At 39.1% G+C, this 12194-nt stretch overlaps 1 long non-coding RNA gene across 1 annotated transcript; it reads right to left on the reverse strand.

The window, feature by feature from the left end:
- Positions 1 to 2780: 2780 nt before the first annotated feature.
- Positions 2781 to 5563, reverse strand: LOC148362499 (uncharacterized). The gene is made up of 3 exons (XR_015850817.1): positions 5488 to 5563; positions 5217 to 5375; positions 2781 to 3458 (listed from the first exon to the last, which is right to left on the reverse strand). It is a non-coding gene; the product is annotated as an uncharacterized LOC148362499 (long non-coding RNA).
- Between the last annotated feature and the right edge of the window lie 6631 nt (positions 5564 to 12194).

Here is a 12194-nt window from a genome sequence, read left to right on the forward strand (position 1 = left end):
TCAATGAGATATTCTCCTCACTATGTACTGTATAAACACTCATCTGAGCAGTATTTCCAACTAGAATAAAATACTCAAATTAGGGGGTTATTTTATTAGGGATATTTGGTTATGTGTCATCGGTAGCAAATGGTAGGCAGTGTGTGGGAAGTGGGTATGGCCTGTGCAAAAGCAATTTTTAAAAAGTGTGTTGAATTTTGCATTTTATTGCAATACACCATGCCTGGATAAAAAAAAAGATCTCTTGGACAGTACACAGAAATGGAGAAGAAAATCTTGGAGTGGGCTGAAGCCTGGAAACAAAATGGATATGGAGTGTCTCAGCTAAGTGTTTGTTTGCCAGCTCTTAATATTGCACAAGCAGAGAAATATAAAGGGTTCCCTACTTCTATGGGTTGGTGTACAAATTTTGTTGTATTTCATTCATTATGTGGCTCTTTTTAAAGCCGTTTTGACAGCCTTCCTGTGCGGAGTTTGCATGTTCTCGCCATGCTTGTGTGGGTTTCCTTCAGGAACTCTGGTTTCCTCCCAAATTCCAAAGACATGCATATCAAGTCAATTGGCGGGTCCGAATAGTGGGTTAGGGTTAGGTTGTGAATGAGCATCCCCTGAGAATGGCTGGTAACCAGTTCAGGGTGTCCCCTGCCCACTGCTCGAAGATAGTTGGGATGTGCTCCAGCAAGCCCGCTACTCAGGATAAGCCGTGCAGATGATAGATGGGTAAATTTTACTTCTGTTGTTTTATTCATTTTATTTTTATAATATCACAGGAAACTTCAATTTTAGTTCATGAGATGTCTAAACAAGCACATTCCTGAGAAGATCACAATAGAGCACAGCTTTATTCCATTTTAACCAAATTCGATTGATTTCCTCAAAAAGGGTTGAGAGGCCTTAATTAAACTTCCCTTGACGGTCATCGGTAAAAAAGTGCACTGTTCAACTGTATGCTTGGCTTGTAACCAATGTTCCCTGTAATTTTCCACGGGTCTGAGCATTCACACAAAGTCGGTGAGCAACGCTTGAAACAACAGTGAGCAACAGCAATCCCAAGTGTGGCAACTAAGTCATTATCAAACATGTCCAAAACGTGACATCATGTTACATTTTGCTGAGTTTCCGACAATGCAAAATTATTTTTCTCTTTTGAATGAATTGACTCATGTACTATTGCAAAGGTTGTACGGCCTACAAATGTCGTTTGTTCTTACAATTCTTTCACAAGATATCCATTTCTTTTTATTTCCTGACATATTTTGTCGCATAATATTAACATTTTTGGGCGCTTATTTAGTTGGTTGTGTCACGAGGCGTGGTGGAGTGGAAGGAGTGATCGGACCGGAACGGAGGCAGGAGGCAGGAAGGGAGAACTCAATTGCGTAACGATCCAAAACTTTTATTCACCAAAATAAAAGTTGTCCAAAACTCTGGGACATGACAAAACAAACAGTTGTTTCTTCCAACTCAACTAAACAGGACAAGGCATAACAGAACGGACAATGTTTAAAACTAAAACAGGACAAGGCATAACAGACCGGGGAATGTGTAATGAGCCAGCGCCCGCCAAACCCACAACCCAGCCTTAAGTAGCAGACCAGCAATCAGCTGATCTGCTACAGCTTGAGTTCGGGGGCGCGGCAGACTGGTCGCCACGGCGACCGTGACAGGTTGTAAGATGCAAAACTGTACTTAATCAAATTTTTTAGTGGAAGTACAATGTTGGCAACAAGATTCACTTAATATAATTGGAAATTATTTGAATGCAACAAAAACTTTTTCTTCTTTTTTCAGTGTTTTTTTTCTACTTTTTTTTAAATTCCTTTAAAAAAAATCTCATTGTGTTTATTTTTTACGAGCTGTTACTTTTTTCTTTTTGTTCTCTATTTACTTTTTTCCTAAATTTCTTTCTTTTTTTCCTGGCTTTTTTCTAAATTTTTCCTTCTTTTTTTCTCTTCCTTTTGTTTCTTTTTTTCTCAGCTTTTCACTACTTTTTCATTTTGGTATTTTTTTCTTTTTTGTTCTATTCCCCCATTCCTTTAAGTCATTTTGTGCATATTTTTACATAATATTTGGTCATGTTGGGATTAAAGAAGCAAAAACAACCTGAAGAGCCGTTTAGGACCGGAGAGAGCCGGTTCCTTTTAGTGAGCTGAGCCGAAGAAGCCGGTTCTTGACAAACTCTACTGACTTTACCTTTCAACTTTGTTCGACATTGACTTCAAAATACCGTATTTAGGACACAACGTCAGGGGAACCCGTGTATTTTTAACTTCATGCACTGTAACTTTGACTTAAGTCGCTTCTTAATTAGTAATTTTGAGCCCTCATTTTTGTTTGGCTAGATTTTCTTGTGCGCCGAGCATGTGCGAGCAGTGCGCAATTGCGCATGCGTGCAGCTTAGGGGGAACACTGTTTGTAACCAGCTAATGGACTTTCCCTTTTTCCGTAACAATCATTGTAAAACACGTCAGTCTTCGCACAGGACCTATTGTATGTTAGCTCATTTATGCTCAAAATATCTTCTGTAAATAAAACCTTCGAAATAACTGCTAATCGGTTTTCAAAATCTATTTTGAAATCCCACCTTCTCGGTATTGAGATCCAACGAACACGCTGAGATAAAAAGCCATTGCTCAACAATAGTGACTTTCAGAGTAACACGCTACTCTTGAGTGTAAGTAATCTGGGGGCTAACAGAATTACTTTTTAAATAGAGAAACAAGTCAAGTCATGTTTATTTGTATAGTCTTAATCACAAGGAGTCTCAAAGGGATGCACAGACAACCGACTAGGATTACACCACCCCTTGATCTAAAACCTACTAGAAGGCAAGAGAAAACTCAAAAACCTCAACATGAGGAAAATGAATAAACCTTGAGAAGGGACCGCACATGAGGTAAATTCCCCCTTCCAGGACGACCAGGCTGCAGCAGCGGCTGCAATAACAAATAATACACAAGTATTGTCAACATGAAATACAGGTCATTCGTAAACTATAGAATAGAAGTGTGTTTTAAGCCTAGATTTAAACAGTTCCGCTGAGGTTGCAGATCAAATCTCAGGGGGAAGAGCATTCCACAACACCAGGGCCCGAATGGAGAACGGTCTCGAACCTGCGCATCTCTTCTTGGCTCTTGGGATCACTAGTAGACCAGCATTTTCAGATCGAAAGCTCCGGACCGGAACATAAGGGGAAATTAAAACTGAAAGATATGAGGGAGTAAGTCCATGCATGATTTTGTATACTACCAACAGAACCTTAAAATCACATCTTAAGTTAACAGGGACCCAATGCGGGTTAGCATTTAGATGGGCCAATAATTAACATTTCGGTCTTTTCAGAGTTGAGGCGCAAGAAGTTGAGTGGCATCCATTTTTTTTATTTTGGTGAAGCAGGCCTCCAAAGTTCCAGTTTAGTGGGGCAGATTTCTCCATCCGTAGATATAGTTGAGTGTCACCTGCTTAGCAATGAAAACTGATATTATACTTGCGAATAATTGAAGCATGTAAATTCTGAAAAGAAGGAGGCCAAGTACCGAACCCTGCGGAACAGCACAGGTAACACTAAAGGGCTCAGATTTAATTTCACCATATTTAACACAATGCGTCCTATCTGAACCAGAGAGGATCTGAACCATAAGAGGACAGTTCCTGAGAGACAAATCCATTTTTCCAACCGGTCTAGTAAGATATTATTGTCCACAGTGTCAAAGGCAGGACTAAGGTTCAGCAGCAGCAACAGTGATGAAGCGCCAGAGTCCATTGCCAGTAGAAGATCAGGAACTGTAGTAACTCTAGTTACTGTAATTAACTATTGTTTTTGAGTAACACACTCACACTGACTAAAGTAGGGCAGGAACCTGAACGTGCCTATATGTCGAGACTAAGAATATTTGGTCTTCATCCTTCCTACCTGAAGCTCTTTTATCCATCACACGCAGAGTAACAGTTACCATAACGAAACATCAGGCTTACGGATTTCAGCACAAAAAAAGAGAAAAAGACCCTGAGGTGTGACCTTGCAATGTACTGCACCACACAGTGTTCTGAAACCGCGCCGTGTGAGAAAAAAATCCACGTTTGCTTTCAAGGATCACGGCCGCCCGCGCACAACATCACCATCCATCATAACCCAACGATCCATACTCATCCTATTAGAAACGACTGTATGCCAATTAAAAAGCTCATGCCTGGAGACGTCGACGTCTGCTGCCTCACGACCGGTTGCGCACATTTGAGAAATAAAGATAATATATAAAAAGGAAATTTTGTGATACAGTGCCTCTCCTTTAATACTACGCACCGAGGCTTAGGGAGTAACAGAATACACGTGTTACGTAATCAGGATACAAAAAAAATGTTTTCCGAGACGGTTACAGGAAAAAATACGTGATCAAATTACAAGTTTATTCCGTAAAAATAAAGATTACTTGGCGGGGGAGTAAAGTGTGACTATATTCCTAAATAATTTTGCCTATGTATAAGTTAAATGTGTTTGTGCTGTCAAGGGTACCTCACCAAATTAAGCTCTGGCTTTTTTCCCATCAGCCCTATTTTCTCAATTGTTTATCAAAGTTCTTGAAATCATTGTAACCTTATTTTTGAGGAACAGTGGGGAAAGACAATATATGTCAAGAACAGGATCAGGACCCAAACGCGTGACGTTACTCACACAAGCCTTTTATTTTACGGGAAATGGGGAGTCATGCACGTTAAGCAGGAGTCTGGCGTGAAATGATAGGAAGCCAGAGGCCAACGAGATCGATACCAATTTCCCGAGTAGATATCGGACAGATGGGGTCGATACCGGACAGGATGGGGCAGACAAGATTGCAAATGAAACAGGATATTGAAATAAAACGGGACAAAAATAGACGGGAACGAAACTGGAAACCGGACAGGAAATGCCAACAGGAAACCCACGTCTTGCTGGGCAGAGGTTCGTTGACGGACTGACAAAGGAAAAATGAGAGCACTGAGCTTAAATACAGTAGATGGAAAGCCAATCTGTCAATGAGCCGCAGCTGGCGCCACACGGGCGGAGCCAATTGGGCACCATGGCAACCGTGACAATATAATTTAAAAGGTGGGCATGTACGGACTTTTAGTGGTCAAATACTACACACTGTCCCTTCGTTTGAAATAGAAATGAATAAATGGAAAATGCCATGTCCATTCCCATTATGAAAAAGTCATTTTCACCAACTGTTACTCACTTAGCGGGTCAGTATGCAGCTGAGACTCGACTGGAGTTATTAGCTGACAATCAATCCGTCGTCCTTTTCCATTGATCCTCTCCACACGGACAAACGCACGCACGTTTAGCGAAGGGGGGAGAAAGGAAGGGCTTGGGCTTCTCAATATTGAGCGGATGGCTGTAGGAAGGGGAGCAACAGAGATGTAGGGGAAGATGGATGAGAGACAGGAGGATAGAAGTGAGTTTTGTCTCAACCTTTGTGTTTGCCTCTGCATTGATCTCCGTCTCACCTCAACACTAAGGTCAGCCAGCGCGCGCGGGCGCGCACGCGTGCACCTATTTGCTGAGGTCCTGCCTTCGACTGGCTGACTGCTCAAATTAAACTGAGATCTCTGCAAAAGCCCCGGGGAGGAGTGATGGGAATTGCGTCTCTTTTTGAAGACTCGGCTCTTTCGGCTCGCTCCCAGAACCAGAAGGCCATTAAAACAAATCCTATTTGCAGACATTTTATTATTTTCATGTAACATTTTTGCTTGAATCCATATATTACTAAATGTTTTTTTAATTGGATGCATGACATGACTTAAAATAGGGGTGGTGAAAGGCCAAAAAAAGATATAAAAAGGACAAATAAACAAAAGAAGAACAAAATAAGAGAACATTTAAAAAGCAAGAAAAGAGGAAGTAAAAAGCCAGGGATGAAAAACAAACAAAGGAATACATTGCATAAAAGGGGGTAAAAATGAAAAAAGAAAGAGTGTTAAATAAAATACAGAAGGGGGAAAAAAACAAGAAAAATAAGCAATATAGCTAGAAAAATGAAAACAAAGGAAAAATAAAAAAATGGGAGGGGGAATAGAAAGAGGGGAAAATAGAAAGGGAAAAAGTCAAAACGAAGTGAAGAGGAAAAAATAAAGAAAAATGCAAAAAGAGAGGAAGGGGTGAATAAAACAAACACAAGAAAGGGAAAAAGAAAAAGAAGAGGAAATGAAGCGGTCAGGCCCAGAACGGAAACAGGGCCCAATTGTGTTACGTTTCTCACAAGTTTTCTTAAAGAAAGGAGGAAGGGCTGCGCCCACAATCCGGTGTTGGGTAGGTGTGGAAGGCAAGTCGCTCTGAACGCGGAAGTGGATCTTCTTTGGTGAACGATGGAGGTGTCGGGAACAAGTCGTAAGTCAGGAAAGGAGAGTAGACGTGGTCAGGATAAAAAACGGGCCGAAGCTGGGGGACAGACGGGAGCAAAAAAACAGGTGGGAGTCAGGGTTGAAAAAGGCTTGCCTTGTGTTAGAGGTTCGCAGACGGACTGACAAAAGGGGACGGATAGGAGTGGGTTTAAATTGGGGCAGGGAGCCAATCAGAATCCGAGGCAGTTGGTGCCAAAGGAGCGGGCACAGGTGATTTACGTCGATAATCATGACAAAAGCAAAAAAAAAAAAAAGAAAAAAAAAAGAAACAAAAGGAAATGGGAAAAAAGGAGGAAAATAGCAAGAAAAAGATAAGTTAAAAGCTAGGAAAAAAGAGACAAAAGAATAAAAAGGTAAAAGAAAGATGTAAAAAAGGAAAAATAAGTAAAAGGCTAAGAAAAAGAAACAAAAAAGACATAAAGAAAATAAACAAAGGAAAAATGAAAAACTGTCTCTGTTTAGTGGTAAGCCAGCAATCGTCATCGAACACATCACTAACTTAACATTCCCACACGTACACTAATGATTCAGTTTGACCCTTGAAGAGTTCAAGCAGAGATTTGAGACAATTTTAAGTCTTAAAACACTCTAAAAGCTTTTCTGTAAATGACAAAACGTGATTCAGGCGTGTCTGTGTCTAGATGTCTCACCGTAGTTCTGCAGTGTAAGCATCTCACACCGACAGCGTTGTTGTTGTGTATCCACAGAGGAAATCAAGTAAGAGCCCACGTCTTTTCAACCCACTGACAACTAACTCTCAAACCCCAACTCACTTTTTCTACAACATCTTCTGATGTTCTGACTCACTTTCACCGAGTTGATTTCCGATTAATTATCCTGGATCGACACCATATTTATTACCATATTATGGTCAACAATAGTAATTGATTTGGAATTTAATGGGATAGTGTGTATCATTTTACCGCAGTAGACCTTAATTTACAGTGGTACCTCTACTTACAAATGTTTCAGGTTACAAAGTACTCAAACAAGAAAATATTCCTTTTGGTTAAAAAGGTGTTTCAGGATACAAAGTCAAAAATAAAGTACAGTACACACTGCTATTTGAATTCTAACCGGCAACTGGTGCGTATGGGTGAATCCCAGCTTGCTCTTTGTGTCCCTTCCCTGCTCTGTAAACAGTCTACTGTATGATACCGCCATGAAAAGCAATCATTCACAATGGACCCCGTGAAAGACATATAGAAAAATGGACGAGGAGAAAAGAAGAGGAAGAGACTATTTCTGGGAATTGAAACGACGCAAGAGATTATAAAATAAACAAAGAAGCCAGTTAAAAGGTTAATGATTATTATTATATTTTCCATCATTATTTTTATATTATTTGCCTCTTGTCTCATGTTTGTTGTGCTGTAATCTAATGTTTAATACATATTTGTTTCATGTTCTGATGTTCTTTTATGATTTATTTAAAAAAATATCATATAGTGGAACCTCGGTTTTCGAACACCTCTCAGTTCGAACAAATCGGAGTCCGACCAAAAATTTCGAGAAATTCTTGCTTCGCTGTTCGGTCAAAAAATCGGAGTTCGAACACCGGTAATGCGTGAGTGCGTATGCTAGGGTGTGATGCCGAGCGGCGTACGGGTGTAGATCGCTCTTTTCGTGACCAACTGTTATCGCGTGCGGACGTGCTTCGTTTTGCTTTCGCTTTTAATATCGGTGTACGAAGTGTTTTAGCCCCTGATTATGCCTCAGAAGAAAGTCAGTGCAAGCAGCAAAGTTGCTACTGGTGAAAAAAGAAAAGTAGTGCATACCACTATGTCATTTAGGAAAGACATAATAGCAAAATATGAAGGAGGTGTGCGAGTGTCTGATCCTCTCCCCACCGTCTACCTGCGCCTTCTGCTGACCACCACAAAGGTAAGAAATCCTATGTATAATTCTTTTCTTTATCCTTTTTTTTTATTTGTACAATTTATGTTAGCGTAATCTTTCGTACGGAAGATTACGATAACGCGAACGTACGATTAGCCTGGGTTAGCTTTATGTTTCCGTTAAACATTCAAAGTAAACATTCAGGATGTTGGAACGGATCCCAACATTCAGGGTGTTGGAACGCAGCCCCCTTTCCAATAAACCGCTCTCCACTTGTTGTGGAGACTCGGGTGCTAAATGACTTGTAGACGACCTGATTTTTTTATTTTTACACGTTCATGTTAGCGTAATCTTTCGTACGGAAGATTACGATAACGCGAACGTACGATTAGCCTGGGTTAGCTTTATGTTTATGTTAAACATTCAAGGTAAACATTCAAGGTGTTGGAATAGATTAAAACGATTTAAATTATTTTTAATGGGAAAAATGATTTCGGTGATCGAACAAAACGGTTTTCGAACAGGGTTCTGGAACGGATTATGGTCGAGAACCGAGGTTCCACTGTACTTTTAGCGCATTAACGTTCAAAAGGTGTCTCTACTTACAAATATTTCAGATTACAGAACTACCTTCCCGAAGTAAAGGTACCAGTGTATCGTATCAAGCAACCGAAAAAGTTATTAAAAAACTCAAGTAAGAATCATACCCAGAGTTGTCAAAGGGCACTATTTTTCTTCTCAATTTTTGGCCAATAATTTTTCGTGTTTTTTCTTTTGGGGGGGGGGGGGGGGGGGGGGGGTTAATTCACACAAAGCTGCAAGATGGCTGACAATTATGTCAGCTCTTTCTAGGTGGGGCTAGAGGTAAGAATTTAAGCACCCCTAAAATTAAAACATTTTATTATAACATTTTAACACCCTATCCTTTATTAAGGGAAAACAAGTCTTAAATGTGATGAAAAAATGCTAGATTAAAAAATTAAAATTTAATATAAACAAAAATGTGAACAACGTAGCATCAAAAACACCTTATTGCCTTGAAATTGTCCAGTCCATTTGATGCTGAGCACCACTCTCTTAAAAACCACCCATTTTAGAATAACATTTTTAATGTTTTTTTTAGAATGATGTATTTTCTCCTCATCAGTTAACCACAGTATCCTCATATTTTGAGGGATTATCTATAAACTATTTCCCATGAACACAAATGGTAAATTGATACATATTTTTCTGATACTGAATTCTTATGTTTGAGAACAGAGAGTTATATTTTTTATTTTTTATTCTATTATCTATAGAACAACAAATGATAATACAGAACACACAATTCCAATTAAATGAATGATCTCTATTGTCATAGTAAATTTGACGGCTTCTGCTTTCAGAGTAAGAAAGCGATTTAGAGAGCAAATGGCTAGCTGTACGCTAGCATCAGGTATCCTTGGGTTATCTTTTTATCTTTTTTTATCTTACTGCCTTAACTCATTTTGAGTTAATCTTGTATTTTTGTCTTTGCGATATTCTTTCATGTATACCTGTATATAGTTTCTTAGTTTCTATTTCTATGCTGGTAACTGTGTGGACAGCAAAGTAAGAATTTTATTGTGCAGGGAATCTTGGTTTGTTATTATGCATATGATCATAAACACATTGAATTTGAATTCAAGCCAGCCGCTATGATTAAAATACAACTGTCCCGAATTGAGCGTTTTCCCACGAGTTGTAATTTAAGGTCATCCGTTTCATGGGTAATGGATTTGGCGTTGGTGAGATACAAGCTCAGCAGGGGTGGATTATGGGAGTTGTTATGTAGCTTAGCCACACTTACGTGCAGCCTCGATGTTGTTTTCTTTTCCGATGCCGCCTCAGTCCTTCCCTGGACCCGATAACAATCCACGGAGAACCCCCTGGTGATCCCCATTCCTTCACGCCCTTCTGACTTTTCTCAGAGTCTGAATTAAATATTAGATTTCTTTTCAGTTTGTTTCGGTGGCAACTTGTGTGCCCGTCCCGCTGTTTAACTGACAGCATACACCAGCGAATCAGAATTGCATACACAGATATTAAAGCCCACCGAACACACAAAGCCCTACCTAACCTGCCCCCTTGAAATCGTCTGCTATCTGCTCAGAACACAATGCACGACACGTTGATATCAATGACAAAAAAGTCAATGTCATTTCATTCAAAATCTGCAAAGCATTGAACCTGTAATAACTGAAGCGCGAAGTACCAAGGGGCCTCTGTAGTTTCTGAGCTAGAGAAAACTGTTTCAGATTCATTAAGGGAGAGATTTTTGCCACCATGTTTATAAAAAAAAGAAAGGTTCAACAGTTGCCAGTTACCCTGGAAATTCCACCTGCATGAAAATTTTTTTTGCACCTCTCCTCAAATCGGGATCAGTCAGGTTGTTTAAGATACAATGCTGTCACCTAGCGAACATTTAATATAACGCATGCCTTTGATCTGAAAGTAAAGCAAAATCCTCTTATTCTACTCGCTTATAAAAGCAGAATTAAAATAACAAAAAGAAAAAGGTCCTATTTTTAGTTGCCATGCTTCCCTATTCCAGCCAGACAAGTCTGTAATGATTATTCAATGAATACTTGTCATGGTTTCATTCGAAATACATTTTTGTAGTTTAAATCAATCGTGACCTAAAGAAATGGGTTTTACGCATAATGCACAAATAGTCATTTTGTCAAAAAATAAAGTTAGTTGGGCAGTTTAAATTACAGTAAAAAATTATTTATTACTTAAGCTTCAGAAGGAAAGTATCCCCAAAGATAGATAGATATTATTTGAATTTCATTGATTTTAACTTGATTTCCTCCAATTTAGATCGCTGAAAAACTACTACGAGTAATGATAATTATTTGTTTTAAATCCTACATCAATGCTAATCTTGGGTTTTGTATGTTTTTATGTGTGTGTGGTTTTCTAAAACAAAAACACATTTTCTAATGGGACATTCTGTACTATTTAGCAATTTCTAGAGGTAACAAAACTTAAAATTAAAACAAGATAGATTTGATATTCAGCAATGAAACTAGCACATAAACGGATATTTTTTTTTCAATATTTGTAGAAAATAATAAAAAAGCATTATTTATATTACCTAACATGAGCCTCACTTAGGGGGAATTGACATAATTGTCCGGCATCTTGCTGGTACAGGGAGTGGGAAAAAAAAAAAAAAAAAGCTTGCAAAAGGCAGGGCAAAAAAAAAAAAAGTCTCTGCAGTTTGTCAATACTGACGCTGCCCAACTTACAAACGAGATAGGTTCCGGACGATCGTTCGTAAGTTAAATGTGTTTGTAAGTTGCTTCAGTGCGATATTTTGTTGGTTTATGGTTTTTATAAGTATGTTTAAGGCTTGTATGAGTAACCTGCATTGTTTGTACTAAAAATAAATATTTCATAAACTAATATGCTCTATAAAGATAAAGTGAAGTTTAACTTACTTTTGGGAAATGCGCTTCAAGAAGTCCTCCTCTGTGGTAAAGTGGCAGAAAAAAAGCGTTCCCACTATTTTCTCAACCGCATCAAGCTTTCTTATTCCACTTTCATTTAACGTTTTTAGCATGCTAGAGATACAGTGCGGTGTTCATACACGAACTAGGAAGTAGAAGCCGGATTTCTTCTTCGGGGTGGATGCTGGGTGACCTCTCACAGAGTCACATGGTGGAAAGAAGCACTACAGTGATGTCCTGTGCTCGGAAAAAGGTGCACACAATGCAAAATCTAACATACAGCAATGTCGGGATATTTTTCAACATCCTGAAAAAAATGCTCGTATTTACCGTTTTGCGCAAGTTGAATGGTCGTAAGTAGGGGAGCGTCGGTACAAACTTGTATGTTTTAACAGTCCTTTTGGTCTATACAACTAAGCGACATCTCGTGGTCAAATAATACACACTGTCCCCATACACAAAGAGGTAAGTATTAGTTTCAGGAGCGAGCAGCAGCAAGTC

The sequence above is a fragment of the Urocampus carinirostris genome, chromosome 7 (genome assembly GCF_059441175.1).
Source record: "Urocampus carinirostris isolate Australia breed hairy pipefish chromosome 7, RoL_Ucar_1.0, whole genome shotgun sequence".
Taxonomy (NCBI): domain Eukaryota; kingdom Metazoa; phylum Chordata; class Actinopteri; order Syngnathiformes; family Syngnathidae; genus Urocampus; species Urocampus carinirostris.